Below are 20,317 nucleotides of genomic sequence, written 5' to 3' on the forward strand. Positions count from 1 at the left end.
GATAACACTGATCAAAACCATGAACTGATCCTTAGAAGTCTTTTTATCATTGAGGCCTCTATTTTCTTCATTTTCCTTAATTTTCCTTCAATTTCCTCCTCACATGCAACCTGTGACCTTTCTCCTCCCTTTTCTTTATATTTCATTTATTTTCATAAAAAATATGGCAATTAATGCCTCTTTTCCTTTCCAAAGCCTTTGCCAATTTCCCTTAGCCATAAACACAACAAGCGTTTCCCACTAGGATATTTTTCCCAACATTAAGCTTGGAATAAGTGTCCCTTGACCTTGGTCTTATTTTTCCTTTATTGACTTTTATTACATTAACTTTTGATCTGGGGTTGTTACAATTAACACAACTAGCTACAACCATGTTATAATGAATGACATCCAAACATCAGCTGGTCTACATAGGGTTGACATCAATGCCAACATGAGCTAGCTACCATCATGAACCAATGCCAACATCAGCTAGCTAGAACCATGCACACCATAATGCCTACAATCTACCCCTTTGTAATTGATGGTAACCACAAATCTCCAAACCATCATCCTATATCACTCCCCCTTTGACATCAATGGCAAAGAGATAACTCCATCTGAATAGGAAGTAAAACTGAAGCAAAAATACTATAACAACTAACATGGATAAAAAGTAATGCATATCAACCAATAACCATACTCTCCATATAAAAAAGAAGCAGTATATATAACCAATCATCATCCAGAGCATCATACCAACCAACAATTTCTAGTAGAAAGCAACAATATGCCAATATGAGGCAATCATACAAGCGTCAATGAGCATCATCATATAACACACAACAACACACAAATCTCCTCCACAATTGTCATAGAATAGCATGAGGCACATCATGGCACCTCCAAGCAAATCATAATGCAAATAATGTATGGGTGAAGTGAATAGGAACAAACAATGCTCCCCTTGAATATATGCCATCTCCATTGAAACATATTCCATCTCCAAGATCAACTCCAACATGCAATGAAACGCTTTTGCTGTAAACAACGCTTCCTTCCCATAAATAGAAGCACCATATGGATGTAGACTTCATATGAATATGACTATATGATATATACATTGATAAGTACATGGTTGTAGCAGAGACATAACATCTCATACATGACCAATATATGACCATAACATGACCTCATGAGTCATGGCTAAATGAACCAATGATAATACAACATATGTACATGGGTCTATGAGAATTTTAAATGAATATGTCAATAAATACATGGTTGTTATGATAACCTACTATGGATCAATGACTCAAAAGAATGATACATAGTGACTATTACATCATCATTATCCTATACATGTGGCTACAAAATAGACTCATGATACTTGCCTATCACCATGATGACTCAACTCACTAAGGACATGACTCAACCAACATAAGATGATGAAACAATAACAAGTGCCCATAAGAAGATCAAGTGCTTATCAAGCTCATAAAATCAAATGCCCATGCTTATTATACTATCCAACCATGTGAATTTTTTTAAATCAACATTTTATCCTCCAAACTCAACACAAATTGAATCGATTCAAGACTCTATAAAACGCAGATCAGTTTAAAACACTGATCGATTTCAACCAGACTCTGATTAAAATCGAATACCAACACAATAAACTTACCTCTCCTTATTCAAACTCGCAACACGCATTATCAATTCAGCATTCAACACTATCATACATTGAATTCTCCAACGCTTACCGTTCTAACTTGCGACGAATGTGACACCAGAGGTTATCACATGTATGTCTTCACCCTGTTGTGGCTAGAGTTCCCGCGGGAAGCTGGTTTTTCCAACAAATGCATTCACTGATAACGAGTTTACAACAACTACTGGGGCAATGCACATTACATTTTCCAGCTGTGTGAGACTCTCGTATGACAGATCCGAGCCATACTCCTGTCCATTGTGATTCATATTATGATCTGAACTTCCATCAGCGTATTGGGCTAATGAGAGTGAAACAGCTAGAGGAATTTCAATCTTGTAATGGTCAGAATTTGTCAAAGAATTCCAGCAGCATGGAATGAGCGACAGAGAGGAAGGCCAAGAGATACCACAAAAGATCTGGAAATGGGACCTGCATAGGCCACCACAATGAAATGCTTCGCTCCATGCTCACATCACCACAATGAAACAATTCAGCACTCCATCCTGACACACAAAAGCGCTGTATACCAAAATAAACCGCAAAGCGCATACACCAAAGCATTGTATACCATGTCAATTCAACGCATATACCAAGTGAATGCAAGCGTTAAGCATAAGACAGTTTTACCATTATTTCCTGTTCCTGTTTATGAATATTCATATAAGTGGTTTCTTCATTTGAACCTTACGAAACAAAAGTTTTACCTGTGATTTAGCATACTTGAATGGGACAGTGCAAGAAACAAGTATAGACGATATTTTTTTTTTTTTTTTTTTGAAGACGTTGCACTGACAATTTGAAACTGCAAATACTCACAAAACACTTCGTTAACGATCGCTACAGAAAATAAATGGAGGCGCAAGTGAGATGTTGGGAATCCGCACAGAATAATCAATGGAGGCGCAGTATAATCAGGTGAAGCAATTCATGCAATGGAGGCGCAGGTGCAATAACGCCCTTTTTGAAACGTTTATGACAGTCAGAGAACTGAACAGTCAGACAGAGGGGCAGGCTAGCAGCGTTCAGGTTACGTGGAGCAGGCCAACGTTCAGAAATAAAACGCATATGACAGACAGGACAGCACTAAAATTACCATGAAACGCTTATGGACAGAGAGCGCAGGTCTAATTTCAAGGGTCAGGACTGTAAAAGACAGAGGTCACAGGTAATGCAGAAGAGAGCGCCGGTATGGTAGACAGACATGTCAGAACAGCTTGGACAACGCTGGCAGTGTCAAGCAGAGGAACGTTTCATCGTTCAAGTGAATATGGCACACAGGGCGCAGGTCTGTATAGAGGAATATGGCAGAAATAAACTGCATAGAAAGGCCATAAAACAAATGGCTCAAATTAATTATGCAGGGCAGGAATACGCCTGCTCTGATACCATGTTAAACACACATGGGAGCAAGAACAATATGAATGATAAATCATGAGAGTAAAATTTTTATTAACAAGAGATATACATTTATAGTACAATATGTGACTTTTGGGTTTCACATCCCAAGGTCTCTTGGACTCCTTTTGTCCATTCAGCTACCACACTAACCCATTGAGGATTAGGTGTCCAACATTTTATTATATTATTATAATTTATTATCATGATTTTTTTTTTTTTTTATCTTAGTTTTAAGATGAACCATACTCATCTTATACTCAAGATAAACTATACTGGATGGTTTGAAATGCGTGGGAAAAATTTCTCCTGTGTAGGAAAAAATTCTCCTATATAATTTCTACTGATTTTTTTGGATCACAGAAGCCCTGAATTCAGAAATGATTTATTTCTCAACATAAATTATATTATATATATTAACATTTCCATCTATATATAGGAGTACTCTATTCTATACCCATTAATTTTAATTTTAATTGTAAAAAGAAATTGAAGAGAAAAATATTAATTATATTTAAGTATATAAGTTTCCTTAGTTATCATAACTATTTATTTCTAAACGTAAACTATATTATATATTAATGTGTACTTTTTATTTTGGAGTTTCATGTTGGGTCCCTATAATACTAGTGATTACCCCATTACTATTGTAGTTATACCCCTTATTTATATTGTTGTGCCCCTATTACCCCCATGTTGTTATTTCTGTGCCCCATAGAATCCCTCTATTGTTATTTTTGTGGCTTTATATTATTATTGTTCGGTCGGCTGGATTATATTGTGACTCCTTAGACTCCTATATATAGAAAGGAGGTTTTGTCATTTGAATCATCCAAGAATTGTTCATTTATGTAATGTAAAGGAGGTTGCCCCCTTGAAGAGGCTGAATTCTAAGGCGTTGATGTATCTTTTCTATCTTTTCTTGAGCTGGTTTCATAACATTTGGTATCAGAGCTTTGGATTCTAGGGTTTCGCTACTCCAAACAGGTCATCGTGGCATTTTCGCTATAACTTTTTTCTGTGATGTTTCAGAAGTCACAAAAAAAACCATTTGAGAAAAAATCGCGCTGAACCGTGGGTCCAAATTTCAAAGCTTTTCCTGCGATATTTGCAGAGATATGATCTGAGGGATTTGGTCTTTTTGCAGACTCCTGAATTACATTCAAAACAGGTGACCTGGGGAAAATCGTCATAACTTTCTCTACGGGGATCGGATTGAAATTTCGTAAAAAGTTACAGAAAGAGGACAGACTGTAGTTTCTTGTGTGCATGTTTCAGATCCAAAGGTTGAAACAGTGACTCGTGGCACGTCATACAAGTTCGCTCTACTGAACTAGTCTAGAAGCAAGTCACTGTGGGAGATTTCACATAACTCTTCCTTGGAGAATCCAATTTGGGTCAGACTTGTGGCATTGGAAAGAGGACGCAGAAGGCTACTATAGATCACAATTTCAGAACTGGATGATCCGAAATTACAGAGATACATCAGATTCAATATCAGGCTTCTATAAAGTGAAAAAAGGTGTGTAGGTTTTTTTTAAATTTTTGCGTAAGCTTGGTTTAACGGAATTCAAAGGGCATAGTAAAGCATTATTATCGGTAACTGATGCCCCGAGGAAAGAAAATGCAAACACCTAGTAAGGAATCGGAAAGCTCTAGCATGACTCATGAAGAAGAGGAAGAAATGCTACATGATATATCAAAATTACAAGAACAAGTGCAACAAATGTCACGCTCACAAAAGCTAACAGAAGCTAAGATAAATGGCGTGGAATCTAAGATAAAGGGCATGGAAGCTAAGATGGATGATTCGAAGACAGATTTGAAGAGATACATGGCAGATTTGAAGACAGACATGGCATATTTGAAGACATATTTGACAAATTTTCTACAAGAAATACTTACTAATGGTGAAAAGGTTGTAAAGGAAACTCATGATGTGAACAAAAGTAATGTTAATCATGATTCCATAGACTCTATTGTTGGATCGAAGACCCACCATATTCCAAAAATCGATATGAGGAAGTTTGATGGCAAGGATCCCACCACATGGATATTACAGATGGAGCAGTTCTTCGATCTCAATAATGTGCAAAACACACAAAAGGTACGTATGGAAACTGTATATTTGTAACCAAATCAGTTTGTATGGTATCAATGGCTTTGCTCTCGTAAAAAATTTATCACTTGGGCAATCTTTTATGGAAGAATTGATAGCACATTATGAAAATACAAAAAGCAACACTTCTTTTAGCCAATTGATAAGTCTCAAACAAAAGGGTTCAGTAATGGAGCACATTGAGGAGTTCCAAAAATTGAACATAAGGGTAAAAGATATTCCAGAGGAGCATAGGATTGATGTGTTCATAGGGTCTTTAAAGGATAATATCCAACATGATGTTCGCCTTTGGGAACCTGATTCATTAGAGAAGGCATTCAGGTTAGCAAGAAAAATGGAAAGCAAAATTATGGCAACCAGGAAGCATACCACTCACAACTATAAAGACAGAAGTGTTGTTGCCCCTAGTCTTCCACAACATATAAGGTTGACACCACAACAATTGGAAGAAAAAAGAGCAAAAGGGCTTTGTTACAGTTGTGATAGCAAATACACTAAAGGTCATAAATGTGCTGAGAAGAAATTATTCTACATAGATTATGAAGAGGAAAAAGAAAAGGAGCAAGAAAGGTCAAAAGAAGAAGATATACTCCAGGAACAAAGCCTAGATGAAGAACAAATAAATCCGACCATATCTTGTAATGCATTGGCGGGAATTACCACTCCTCAAACCATCAAGATAGAAGGACAAATCAAGAAGAAAAAGGTAATAGTGTTGATTGATTCAGGAAGCACCCACAATTTTATTCATTGTAGGGTAGCAAAAGAATTGAATTTCTTCCTATATCCAGCACCAGAGTGTCAAGTGATGATTGCAAATGGAGGAACAATAAATTGCTCTGGAAGGTGCCATAATATCAAGCTATCCATGGGAGAATATGTATTGACTAGCCCAATGCTTTCCATTCCAATGGGAGGTGCTGATGTTGTACTAGGAGTCCAATGGCTACAATCCTTGGGTACAATAGCTTTTAATTTTCAAGAACTTTTCATCAAATTTTCTATGGAAGGAAAGGAAGTTGAATTAAGGGGTATTGCAGGGAAACCAGGAAATATAATCAGCTCTAATGGTATGACAAAGCTTCTAAAAAAGGAGCAAAGAGGTGTAATTGCACAATTATGTTCGCTAGATGTTTCCACATTGGAATCATCTATTTCTCCAGATCTCCAAAAAGTCATGGACAATCATTCCAAGGTATTTGAGACTCCCAAAGGTCTCCCACCTATGCGTGATCATGATCATGCTATTCATCTGATTCCAGGAAGTGTTCCCCAAACATCAGGCCGTACAGATATCCCTATGTCCAAAAAAGTGAAATTGAACGTATGGTTGCAGAAATGTTAGAGGCTGGTATAATTCAACCAAGTCAAAGTTCTTTCTCTGCTCCAGTAGTATTGGTGCACAAGAAGGATGGATCATGGCGCATGTGTCCGGATTATAGGGAGCTCAACAAGCTCACTATTAAAGATAAGTTCCCCATTCCTGTCATTGATGAATTACTGGATGAATTGGATGGATCAATTTACTTCACCAAGTTGGATCTTCGTTCGGGATATCATCAAATCAGAATGAAGATTGAAGACATTCCGAAAACGGCATTTAGAACTCATGAGGGTCATTATGAATTTTTGGTCATGCCTTTTGGCCTTACCAATGCACCTTCAACATTTCAAGGTTTGATGAATTCAATTTTCAAACCATTCCTTAGAAAATTTGTGTTAGTATTTTTTGATGATATACTAATCTACAACAAGTCTTGGAAGGATCATGTTGAACATGTTGACAAGGTGCTACAACTATTGGAGGAGAAACAATTATATGCAAAAAGATCCAAATTTTTCTTTGGAGTCCAAGAGTTGGAATACTTGGGTCATATTGTATTTCATGAAGGAGTTAAGGTAGACCCTAGCAAAATTAAAGCCATTAAGGAATGGAAAATCCCCACATCCATAAAGCATCTGCGAGGATTTCTTGGGTTGACAGGGTATTATCGCAAGTTTGTTAAGAATTATGGGAGAATAGCAGCACCTCTAACAACATTATTGAAGAAAGATGCATTTTCATGGACTCCGGAAGCAACAAAGGCCTTTGAACATCTTAAAGAGGCAATGTGCCAAGCACCGGTCTTAGCTACACCGGACTTCACAAAAACCTTTATTGTGGAATGTGATGCTTCAGGAAATGGAATTGGTGCTGTTCTAATGCAAGATGAAAGACCCATTGCTTTTGAAAGTCGTCCAATCAAGGGAAATTTTTTAAGCAAAGCTATTTATGAGAAGGAAATGTTGGCAATACTCCATGCACTTAAGAAATGGCGACCCTACCTAATGGGAAGACACTTCAAGGTAAAAACAGATCATGATAGCCTTAAATATTTTTTAGAACAAAGATTATCCTCTGAAGAGCAACAAAAGTGGGTCACAAAGATGTTGGGTTATGACTTTGAAATCATCTACAAAAAAGGGAAGCAAAATGTAGTGGCAGATGCACTCTCAAGAAAGGATGAGGATGTGGAAGCATTGTTGTGCGCCATTTCTATTATCCAACCAGATTGGATAAACAAAGCAAGGGAGGAATGGAAGAATGATGAAGAAGTGTGGGCACTTATTCGAAAGCTACAACAAGATTCCAGTACGTCTGATACATTTAGCTGGCAAAATGATTCATTATGGTACAAAGATCGCTTATACCTCTGTAAGAATTCCCAGCTAAAACAAAAGATTCTTATGGAATTGCACACTTCTCCCTTAGGAGGGCACTCAGGATTTTTAAAAACTTACCACAGGGTTAAGAAGGAATTTTTTTGGGATGGCCTTAAATCAGATATTCAAAAGTTTGTGGCGGAATGTTTGGTTTGCCAACAAAATAAAGTTGAAACAATTAAGACACCGGGTCTATTACAACCTTTATCCATTCCAAGCCAACATTGGGAGGAGGTTTCAATGGATTTTATCACAGGTTTACCCAAGTCTGAGGGAAAGAGTGTCATCATGGTGGTAGTTGACAGACTTACCAAGTATGCACACTTTTGTGCATTATCACATCCATTTAAAGCCAGTACAGTTTCTACTGCATTTATGGAAACAATTCAAAAGCTACATGGAAACCCAAAGATTATTGTAAGTGACAAAGATCCCATTTTCACTGGAAATTTTTGGACAGAATTATTTTCTTGTCTTGGTACTCAGTTAGCTCATAGCTCATCTTATCATCCTCAATCTGATGGGCAAATTGAGATAGTAAACAAATGTTTGGAAGGATATCTTCGTTGCTTTGTTTCTGATAAACAGACACAATGGGTCAAATGGTTGCCTCTGGCTGAATGGTGGTATAACACTTCCTTCCATACAACAACAAAAATGACCCCATTTATGGCACTTTATGGGTATCAACCACCATCCATCACATCATATTTAAGAGAAAATTCTAAGGTTCAGGCAGTGGAACATCACATCGAACATCAACAACAAGTCCTCCAACTCTTAAAGGATAACCTCGTGTTGGCACAAAATAGAATGAAACAACAGGCAGATCAACATCGCAGTGAAAGAAGTTTTGATGTAGGTGATTGGGTATTCCTACGGCTACAACCATATAAGCAAATGTCCCTAAAACAAGCTAAGAAGGATAATAAATTATCACCAAAGTATTATGGTCCGTACAAGGTGTTGCAAAAGATTGGTACTATGGCATACAAATTGGAGCTTCCCGTAGCTTCTCGATTGCACCCAGTTTTCCATGTTTCATGTTTAAAGAAGGTTATAGGCGACAAGCTCCCAGTTCAAACAATATTTCCAGAACTTGACGAGGAAGGAAAAATTATATTGGAACCAGAAGCAGTCACAGAAACAAGAACTCGACAGCTAAGAAATCGATCAATTTCAGAGTATCTTATCAAGTGGAAGAACTTATCCGCTGAAGATTCCACATGGGAGGATGAGAATTTTATGCAAAAGTATCCAGAACTACTCAAGCGTTGAGGACAATACTTTTTTGAAGGAGAGGGGCATGTTGGGTCCCTATAATACTAGTGATTACCCCATTACTATTGTAGTTATACCCCTTATTTATATTGTTTTGCCCCTATTACCCCCATGTTGTTATTTATGTGCCCCATAGAATCCCTCTATTGTTATTTTTGTGGCTTTATATTATTATTGTTAGGTCGGCCGGACTATATTGTGACTCCTTAGACTCCTATATATAGAAAGGAGGTTTTGTCATTTGAATCATCCAAGAATTGTTCATTTATATAATGTAAAGGAGGTTGCCCCCTCGAAGAGGCTGAATTCTAAGGCGTTGATCTATCTTTTCTATCTTTTCTTGAGCTGGTTTCATAACATTTCATGTTGGAATTCGACCAAAAAAATTGTGACCAAATCTTGATTTGTGTTGTTTAAATTGGTTTTTTGACTGCATATATGGGGATTCAACACCCTCAAAACCCGTGGGGGGATTATCAAGAGTTCATATTTTTCAATGAATCCTGGCTGATTCCAGACAATTTAGATCCGAAAATCAATTGAAAAACTTTCCAAAAAGTCACACTTAAAGACTAATAATATAGAAAATCTCCAAAAAAAAAAAAAACAAATAAACATATCAATTTGTTATTTTAATTGTGAAAAAAATGGAAAAGAATAATATTAATTATATTCCACCATATAAATTTCCACCCTTGCCATACTTATTTATTTCTAAAAATAAACTATATTATATATATTAAAATTTTCATTCATATATATAGATATGCATAGTTTATCAATTCATATATATATAATTAAAAAAAATACAAATACAAATAGATATCTAACTATATTGTTAAACATTGTTTATACATAATATATTTTTAATTGTAAAAAAATTAAAAAGAAAAATATTTGTTTTATTTGAACATATAAGTTTCCACAAGTCCTAAGGGTTAGCTCACTTGGTTGAGTTCTTGTTGTTAAGTACTTCGCTTGTTGGGAGGTCACAGCGTCAAATCTCCTTGACGCCCTTGGGGTTAGGCCTTGCTTGGTTGGGAGGTCAGGGGTTAGGCCTTGCTTGTTTGGCCGGCGGGTAGATTCATTCGGGTTGATCTGCCTTCGGATGAATTTTTCCCGTAGATGTTGCCCTTTGGATGAATTTTTCCAATGAATATAGTGGCCACCCACCCTTAAAAAAAATATAAATTTCCGCAATTATCATAAATATTTATTTCTAAATATAAATTATATTCTATATATGAACATTTCTATTCATATACATGATTTATATAAATAATATACTAACTATATTGTTAACTCTGTTTATAATCAACTTAATACTCTTCACTCTACATCAAACGCTAACGATATTGTCAATCTCTTGAATTTGTTTTAGAAAAACTTAAACTTTCTCATTTCTTATTCCAGTTTTTCACTTTAAATATTTTCCCAGAGAAACTTAAAAGAGTGACGAGTTTAGCAGGTAACGCTGCACTAAAACATTTTCCCAAGGAAACGTAAAAGAGTGACGAAATTAACAGGTAATAGTGTCAGTGTTAAATGGTGAGATTTGAAATTAAATGTCATATCTTGTATTAGTTACCACTCACAATCTAATTTCATTTTAGACTCCATAGAAAATGCGAAAATAATATCAAATAAAATTCTTCTAACCGTGTCAGATGCCATGAGACACGATAATATTGTCGTTTTTGCATTGGTCCCAATGTTTGTGCTCTCTGCGTCCGAGATGATTGGCCATTTTTTTTGTTTGTGATTTTTCAAAGGTGTGGCAGGATGTTTTATTTGCTTTCAATATTCTGGATAGTGGTCGGGTAAACTTTTTGGGATCTTATATCTATTGGTATGGGTTTCTACCCATTTTTGTTGCTGGGGGCATTTGGAAGGTCATTAACAAACTGATTTTTGAGGGCTTTCTTATTAATATTCTATAGATTCTCTCACATATTTTAGGGTTTTTTTTATGATTACATTTGTCTTATGCAGGGAAAATTTTAAGAACCCCTAAATTTATAAATATAATAAATGGGCGAATCTCCATGGTATATAGGAAAAATGGAACGCGATTTTATCAATAATATAATATGTATATATAATTTTTTGGCGAATCTCTCACCAGGCATGGCGAATATTTTACTCAATTATAAAATCTTGTAAGATCTTGGCGAGTCTTTCACTAAATAATAAAACTTTGTAAAGTCCTAGTGAATCTTAGCATAGGCTACATGCTGGTTTAATTCCCCCATTTAAATAGGCTACATTCCAGGTGAATACCATGGGTCAATACCATGTGCCATTTTGGTGAATACCATGGGTCAATACCATGTGCCATTTTTATTTTTATTAATTATAATATTAGGGTTAATAGTGGTTTTTTGCATGGTATTAATAACAATCTAGTCCATGGTATTTGTCCCATAGTATTTTGGCCATAGGTTTCACCTAAATATAACCCATTTTTTGAGTGTTCATAAATATAAGGTGACTTATGGAGTAAATATAAAAAAATGTTTTATTTGTTTACCATACCTCTCGTTTATTTATATTTTTATTAATTTACCATACCTCTTTTATAAATATGGTATTTGGCCCATAGGATTCACTTAAATAAAACCTCTTTCTTGAGCCTTCATAAATAGAACGAGGGTTATGGACTAAATATAAAAAGAGGTTTTATTTATTTACGATACGTCTAGTTTATTTATATTTTTATTTATTTACCATATCTTTTGAGTAAGTATAAAAAGACGTTTTATTTGTTTACCATACCTCCACTTTACTTATATTTTTATTTGTTTACACCCTTACATGTATATAAGGTGACTTATGGAGTAAATATAAAAAATGTTTTATTTATTTACCATACCTCTCATTTATTTATATTTTTATTAATTTACCATACCTCTTTTATAAATATGGTATTTGGCCCATAGGATTCACTTAAATAAAACCTATTCTTGAAAATGGGCGAATGGATTCACTCAAATAAAACCTATTCTTGGAAATGGGCGAATGGAAGGTTGTAAGTCCTCATTTCAAGGGCTAAATTTACCTTTTTTACCCTCTCCCTTAAAATAAGGTGGGCTATTTGAGGTGATTTGTAAAAATTTACTATGATACAAAATATTCGCCCACTAAAAATTTAAAACCCCTTAATTTCGCCAAAGGGCGAACATTCGCCCCTAAAATTATCCTTGGTCTTATGATTATATGTGCCTTTAGCATGCATGCACCTTCTTCCAAACAATAGTTTATTTCACTATCTCTTGCGGCATGCATGTGCCCTCTACCAAGCAATAGTCAGTATCATTGTCTCCTTCACTTTCATTCAACCTATTCATCACTAATGTAAGGAAAGGGTGAAGATTCCATATCTGTTATCTTCTCTACTGCCCCATCATTGGGAGTATCACTAGCTTAGCAACAGGTAAAAAATATTAACACACACATTAAACATAGATCATAGAGGTATTAGTAATGTGATGCATGTTTGTTCTAGAGAAACGTTGCTTGGGAGTGGGAGTGGAAGCAGGAGCCAGGAGTGACATTTTCAAAATCTTCGGGGTTGGGGGCGATTTTGGGAGTGAATTTTATATAATATACATTTTTATATGTTTTGGTGCATATATGTCAATAAAATCTTATAGAATGATGAATATGTGATAGAAAAAACTTAAAAACATGGATTAAACCATATAACATGATTCCTATAGTAGTTATAATCTTCATCAACCACAGGTCCACAAATTACATGTTCTCATTTATATATCATGTAAGGATGCACATAACCAAAATAACATTGAGTTGTAGTGTTCAAGGTGACATTACTTAGTTTCCCTACATGGGCACATCATCAAAATTCCATATTATTGGAATATTTACTTTTTCAGGAATTTTATATTCCATTGGCATCAACACGTCTAGTTGATTGATGAGTCTCACATTCAAAATCTAAATATTGAAGCAACCCAAGCAAAGAATCCACAATCGATTCCTCAATTGAGTTGGATTTTAATGTCTCCTGGATTGTTTAAGTATTCATAACATTCCTGTCAAGCAATGAGATACGATCATGATGATGAAAACCTTTAGAGATACCCATTTTTATTTGGGCTGCCAAATTCATGAAATCAACCCCATTTTCCAACTTAATAGTGTTCAGTGAAGATAATTTTATGGGTATCAACATCATCAACTCCTTGAGGTGAACACAAGTCATCAAGATAAATATAATTATAATCAGAATTCAAATTCCAAGAGTCAGGATGAATTTCAAGGGACTCAATGTTAGAGACAATGTTCTGAGAAGGTGGCATAAGTATTCGCAAGTTATTTATATTGATGTCATGCAACTAATCATAAAAGGGTACATGTGGTGTTTGAACTGAGCTGATATGCATATCTTCTAGAATTGATGACTCACAAGATCTACTTTCTAAGGGTAATTCAAATTGAAAGAACTGTTGGGCCTCATTCAAGAGGCCTACAACAACCTCCACATTGGATTTTTTCTCTGAACAATACCTGAGCTTGTTGAACATTATGGAAAGTGTGTGCATGTATCTATATGTGAGTCTACTGTATTAATATTGATCTAGGAGAATTCTATTGATTCAGTTGCACAGGTGTTCAAGTGTCATCATTAGTGTTCAGTGTCGTCGTCACTTCAGTTCAGCTTCGACAGTGTTGGTTATGGATCAAGTTGTTAAGGTAATGTTTATGGTTTTCATGACGTTCAATTGATATGGGTTGTATGTGGATGTCGACTTGAGTTCATTGATAGTTTTGCCAAGAATGGTCGGCGACATGTGTCTTATCGTTCGACTCGCAGGATTTGGTTTCGACATAGGGTGTCGTTCGTGGCAAAGGTTCGATATGGATTGTCGTTGCAAAGGATAGCTGGTGTCGACAATGTACATGGTGTTATGTCTCATTGTCAACAATTTTGTCTTCATGCGACAAATGTTGCTAATGTCACTTAGTGATGGAATGATTGTAAATGGGTTTATGAACTGTATGTAGTAAACCCTAAATCTACATCTAAGCTAAAACCTAATGCTAGTCCTAAATCTGTACATGACCATATATTAAAACCTAAGCTAAAAGCCTAATCCTAATGACCCTATCCATCACATTCAAAACAAATACAAATCTAAAGTCCTAAGTTCAAACCTTGTTAACTCTCGGCCTTTGTAAACATTACAAACAAATGCAAATACAATACACAGTTCCTAACCACATGCTTAGACCGCAATGGAACCGTGGTGTATGTGACCAGAGACAAGGTTAACCGTAAGGGTTCAGAACCGCAGTCATAAGCCGTTAGTTCTAAACTGCAGTGGGATAGTATGTTAATGGGGTTTGGGAACTTAACCTCACATCTAATAGATGATCACCGGAGCTAACCGCAGGCCATCACCGCAACAGAACCGGTCATGTGACAGGGTCATGGGTAGACCATCAGGTAGTAACCTCCATGTCTCAGAGCACAGTCAGTGAAACCGTCGATGAGTTAACCGTGGTGATAACACCTGCTCACATGAGCTATCCAACCTCCGCCCGGTCAATAAGACACCTGCGGTTATATGTTTAATACAATGTTTAATTTGGGTTTTTAAAAGCAGTATATTGTTGGAACTAATTCCACCACCATGAAACCCTAGCCTAAGTGTTTGACAACCACAAGACCGAGTTTGTAAACTCATCCTGAGGCAACCAAATTCACCCTGAATTTAGCTAAGGTGGTTTTCATGAACCTGGAGGCCTTTAAAAGGCAGATTTGCTTCTTTGACGAGATTACAGTGGTTTTGGTTTTCATTTGCAGTTTCTAGAGGTCATAGGCAGTTAAGTTTTCAGTGTTACGGGAGCATCCAAAGTCGGAATTGGGAACCGTAAGAGGCGTTGGAAAGCTGGTTCAGAGGGCTATCTGATGATAGTGATTAGAAGTGCCTAAATGCAAGTTCAAACTGATCAAATATCTATGTAATCAACTCCTTCTTATCATTCCTAATAAAAATGATCGCCCATCTTGAAAGCAGACTCGGAGACGTAGTCCATCGGGGACGAACTCCGTAATAAATTTTGTTGTCTGGTATCGCTGTTTTTTTACTATTTTCACTTCTTTTATGCATTGATTTTATGTTTAATTAGCTGTTGTAAAGTTTTCTTCTCAAGTAATTTTCCTCAATTTCTGTGCTTTGAGCTAACATTCAATTCATTAATGGTTGATCGATTCTACATTAGTTTTTAGTTTATGATCATTTCAGATCATATAATCTAGTATCAGAGCAGGTTGCATTTGTATAATTTGCTATTTAATGTTAACCAGGTAAAAATCACAATGAGGAGAAGGAACCATTGAGAAGACTGATCCAGATATTGGAAAGCGACAAGTTGATCATAAATCGATCATGTCAAAATCTGATGCAGGTGAAAACACTGAAACTAAGATGAGTGAAGAACAGTTTCAGCAAGCTTTTTTGATTATGTAGAAGATGTTGGGAGAATTGTACGAAGACAAGAAGGCGAGAGATGCATCTTCTTCTTCAAAGTCATTGAAGAAGGACAAAGCTAAAGGGAAAACTGATAAACCACCTTCACCTCCATCATCTCCATTGTAACCTTATTCTTCTTCTTCTTCCAATGCAAAATCTGAAACGGAAAAGAAACCTAAGAAAACATCTATTTTGAAACTTGATGTTAAATTTGAGTTACCTGTTTATGATGGCGAAATGAATCCTGAAAAGCTAGATAACTGGATAAAGCAGTTAGAAGTGTATTGTCACATTCAGAACATTTCTAGCAATAAAACTAAAATTCAGTTAGCTACACTTAGAATGGGGGGAACAACTTTAATATGGTGGTAGAGTAAAACTCAGCTAGATGTAAAGAGTAAAGGAAAAGTCATCTCGTCATGGTCTAAGTTTCTAAAATCTCTTAAGGAATAGTTCTATCCTTTAGGATACATGCAGCAAGTTGTTATTGATTGGTAGCATCTGAGGCAAGGTAAAGGGAAGAATGTTCAGGAGTTTACTCAGGAGTTTAGAAAGAAAGCATTGGCACTTGGTATTTCATTGGATACACATGAAAATTTGTTAAAATACATCGGAAATTTACATTCATATTTGCATCATATTTTATTGATGTTTAATCCTGATGATTTTGATGAGGTGTGTGTTCAGGCCATACATATTGAATCAGGTGGCAGACCATTCAAGTTTTCATCATAGTCATCCAAAGAGTTGGAAACCAAATATTCCAGTGATAGTAAGGGGAAGAACAATTTGAAGAGAAAGAAGGAAAGACGATCGTTCAGAAGGAAATACCTACTTGTTCTCATTGCCAAAGATTGATCATGATGAATTGAAGTGATGGAAACTTCATCAAGAACTTAAGCCCAAAAAGTTCCTTAAGATGAAGGATGAAAAGAAGGCCATTGCAACAATCCAACAAGATCTAGGTTTAGATTCAGGTGATGAAAGGAGGATAACCATCATGGTTATGATAGGTAAAACTTCTAACACTCGTTCAAGTTCAAAGACTATTGCATCTTCATCGAACATAAATCCTCCACATGAGGATAAAAGAGTTGAATTGTTTAACATAAGGATAAATTCTAAGCATACAAAGATAGATACAATGTTTGACAGTGGATCACAGGTGAATTTAATCTCTGAATATTTAGTTAAAAGTTTGGGTTTGGAAACATGGAATCATCCAAGACCTTACCCATTAGGATGGCTAAATAAATCAACTCAGATAAAAGTCACCAAACAGTGTCGATTAAGATTTTCCAAAACAACTAATTAGATTGATGAAGTAGAATTAGATGTGGTTCCAATAGACATATGTGGAGTTGTCTTAGGAAGTCCTTATCTTTATGATCGTGATGCAGTATTTTATAGGAGAGAACATAAATATCACCTTAAGAAAGATGGGGTTGAATTTATTGTCAGGGCACATCAAAGTAAAAATCACTTGAATTCAGTTAATGTTAATCAAATGAAGTGATTAATAAGTTCAAATAAGAGGTTTGTAATCATGTGTGTAAAGAATCAATATAACAATCAACATGATTCTTGTTTAAGTTATGCAACTCAGCTTAAATATGGTTTGTTTAAAAAGATAGAAACTTGTTCAGTTCTATGTAAAACCAAACATCTTATTCATAAGCAGGGAATACAACATGAGTTACAGTTTGTGCCTAAAGCTCCTCTTCCTAATGTCAGAATGAATCAATACAATTTAAGTTTGGAACTTAACAGTTGCAGGGATATAGGTCAGTATTGGGGAAAGTCAGTGTTCGATTTCTCTTATATTGTGTCGCCATGTCATGTCTCGAACAGTTTGGAAACCTCTTTTCAAGTGGAGAGGAAATCTATTTTTTTTCATATCAAATCCTTTTCTAAAGCAGTGTCAAAGTGCTAACGGGAACTTATGCATCAGAGGAAAGTGCTAATCAATGGAAATATCATTTAATAAATGAAGGAAAAGTGATTCAAACAAATCAACAACTAATTCAATACTTTCATAATCAAACTAAGTTGCAACAAATTTCACCTTACAGTTGGATAGGTTCATTGCAGCAAGTTCATTTAGTAAATAGGAATCAGGAAAGTATAGCTAGTTTGATGTCAAGTATATCTTTGATTGTCTCTATCATTATGAAAAATAGATTGTTTATACATGTTGATGGTATTAAAAAACATTCAGTAGAGACCGCTTTCAAATATTATGAATCACTAACTCATGGTTCTTCGTGGAAATAATTCAATTGCCATGTTTATAGCACGTTGTTTGCCCATCGTCGTAAGTTGTGTATACTGCAAATGGATGAAACAGGTCAACAACTGAAAAAGTGCCATGGTCAGCATCATCAAGGTCATCACTTTCAAGTTATTAATCGAATGTATTGGTACATCTTTAGGTCAAGGTGGAAAGAGAGGGAGTTCTACCCTCATCGACTATTTGATTAGTCTAACTTTTGTGGTCCAAAAGCTCTCAAGTGGAGAGGAATGATCAAGGAGGATTCCATTGATTCAGTTGCACAGGTGTTCAAGTGTCGTCATTAGTGTTTAGTGTCGTCGTCACTTCAGTTTAGCTTCGACAATGTTGGTTATGGATAAGGTTGTTCAGTTAATGTTTATGGTTTTCATGGCGTTCAGTTGATTTATGTTGTACCTAGCTATCGACTTGAGTTCATCGATAGTTCCGCCAGGAATGGTCGAGGACATGTGTCTTGTCGTTCGACTCATAGGATTTGGTGTTGACATGGGTGTCATCCATGGCAAAGGTTTGATATGGATTGTCATCGCAAAGGGTAGTTGGTGTCAACGATGTATATGGTGTTATGTCGCATTGTCGACAAGTTTGTCATCATGCGACAAATGTCGCTAATGTCGCTTAGTGACAGAATAATTGTAAATGGGTTGATGAACTTTATGTAGTAAACTCTAAATCTACATCTAAGCTAAAACCTAATGCTAGTCCTAAATCTATACATGACCATATATTAAAACCTAAGCTAAAAGACTAATCCTAATGACCCTATCCATCACATTAAAACCAAATACAAATATAAAGTCCTAAGTTCAAACCTTATTAACTCTCAGCCTTTGTAAACATTACAAAAAAATGCAAATACAATACAGAGTTCCTAACCGCGTGCTTAGACCGCAGCAGAACTGTGGTGTATGTGACTAGAGATAAGGTTAACCATAAGGGTTCAAAACCACAGTCATAAGCCGTCAGTTCTAAAATGCAGCAGGGTAGCATGTGAATGGTGTAGCTGAAAGGAAGAATTGCACCTTAAAGGAAATGGCTAATTATATGCTTCAATCTAAAGGACTTACTCCTAATTTTTGGGCAGAAGCAATTAAATATGCAAATTACACAGTAAATCACACTCCTACTAAGGTTTTAAAGAATATCACTCCAGAAGAAGCATGGAGCTCAACTAAACCAGATGTAAGTCACTTTCGTGTTTTTGGAAGTGAAGCATGGGCCCATATTCCATAAGAGAAACATAAAGCTTTAGAACCTAAGAGAAAAATGTATTTTTGTTGGATATTCTAAAGATGTCAAAGGATATAGACTTATTCCACTTAAGTCAAAAAATGTTATCATTAGAAGAGATATAAAGTTTGTTGAAAATATATCGGCCTATGAGCCTAGTTTGGAAGATGTGCCACCTCTCTCTATCCCTTCTACTTCTGAAAATATTAATTCTTCAGATGATGACAGTGAGGATGAAAATCCTCCCCCACCTTCTCAGGATCCTCCTTCAGCTCCTCAGCTTCCAAAATGGGTCTGTCCTACTTGGGATGCAGTAGGTGCTCTTTCCGGTGATCCTAAAAATCAGCGACGTACATGTTCTCAGTTCGATAGAGCCTCTTTTTTACTCGCTCAAGCTTCAGCGAATTATGATCTTGACACCTTTGCAGAAGCTTCAGGCCATCCAGATTGGGACGCAACTATGAATGAATAATATCATTCGTTATTGGCAAAAGATACATGGGATCTTGTTCCTCTTCCAAAGGGATGAAAACTTGTTAGATGAAAATGGGTTTATAGAACCAAGTATGGACCAGATGGAAAAGTTGATAAACATAAAGCTCGTCTTGTTGCTAAGGGTTTTTCACAAGTTGAAGGCATTGACTATACTGAAACCTTCTCCCCTGTTGCCAAAATGAACTCTATCTGCCTTGTTCTTTTCCTTGCTACCTCTTTGAAATGGGAATTCCATTAGATGGATGTTAAATCTTCCTTCTTACATGGGGACTTCCATGAAAAAATCTATATGGAACAACCTATTGGCTTTAGATAAACAGATTCCAGCCTTGTATGTCAGCTTAAGAAATCCCTTTATGGTCTCAAGCAAGCCCCTGGGGCTTGGTATGCCAAAATGGATAGCTTTCTTTTAGAAACCAGCTTTTCTCGCTGTCATTTTGACAACACTATCTAAACCAAGAAAGTGGGCAAGTCTCTTATCATTATTGTTCTTTATGTTGATGATCTTATCCTCACTGGTAGTGATCCCAACCTTATAAACCATGTGAAGTCCAGCCTTAAAAAGAAGTTTGAAATGACAGACTTAGGACACTTGCATTATTTTCTTGGTC

This window comes from Pinus tabuliformis, chromosome 9, assembly GCF_031772625.1.
Source record: "Pinus tabuliformis cultivar Carrire ecotype Pingquan chromosome 9, CPIR1, whole genome shotgun sequence".
NCBI lineage: Eukaryota > Viridiplantae > Streptophyta > Pinopsida > Pinales > Pinaceae > Pinus > Pinus tabuliformis.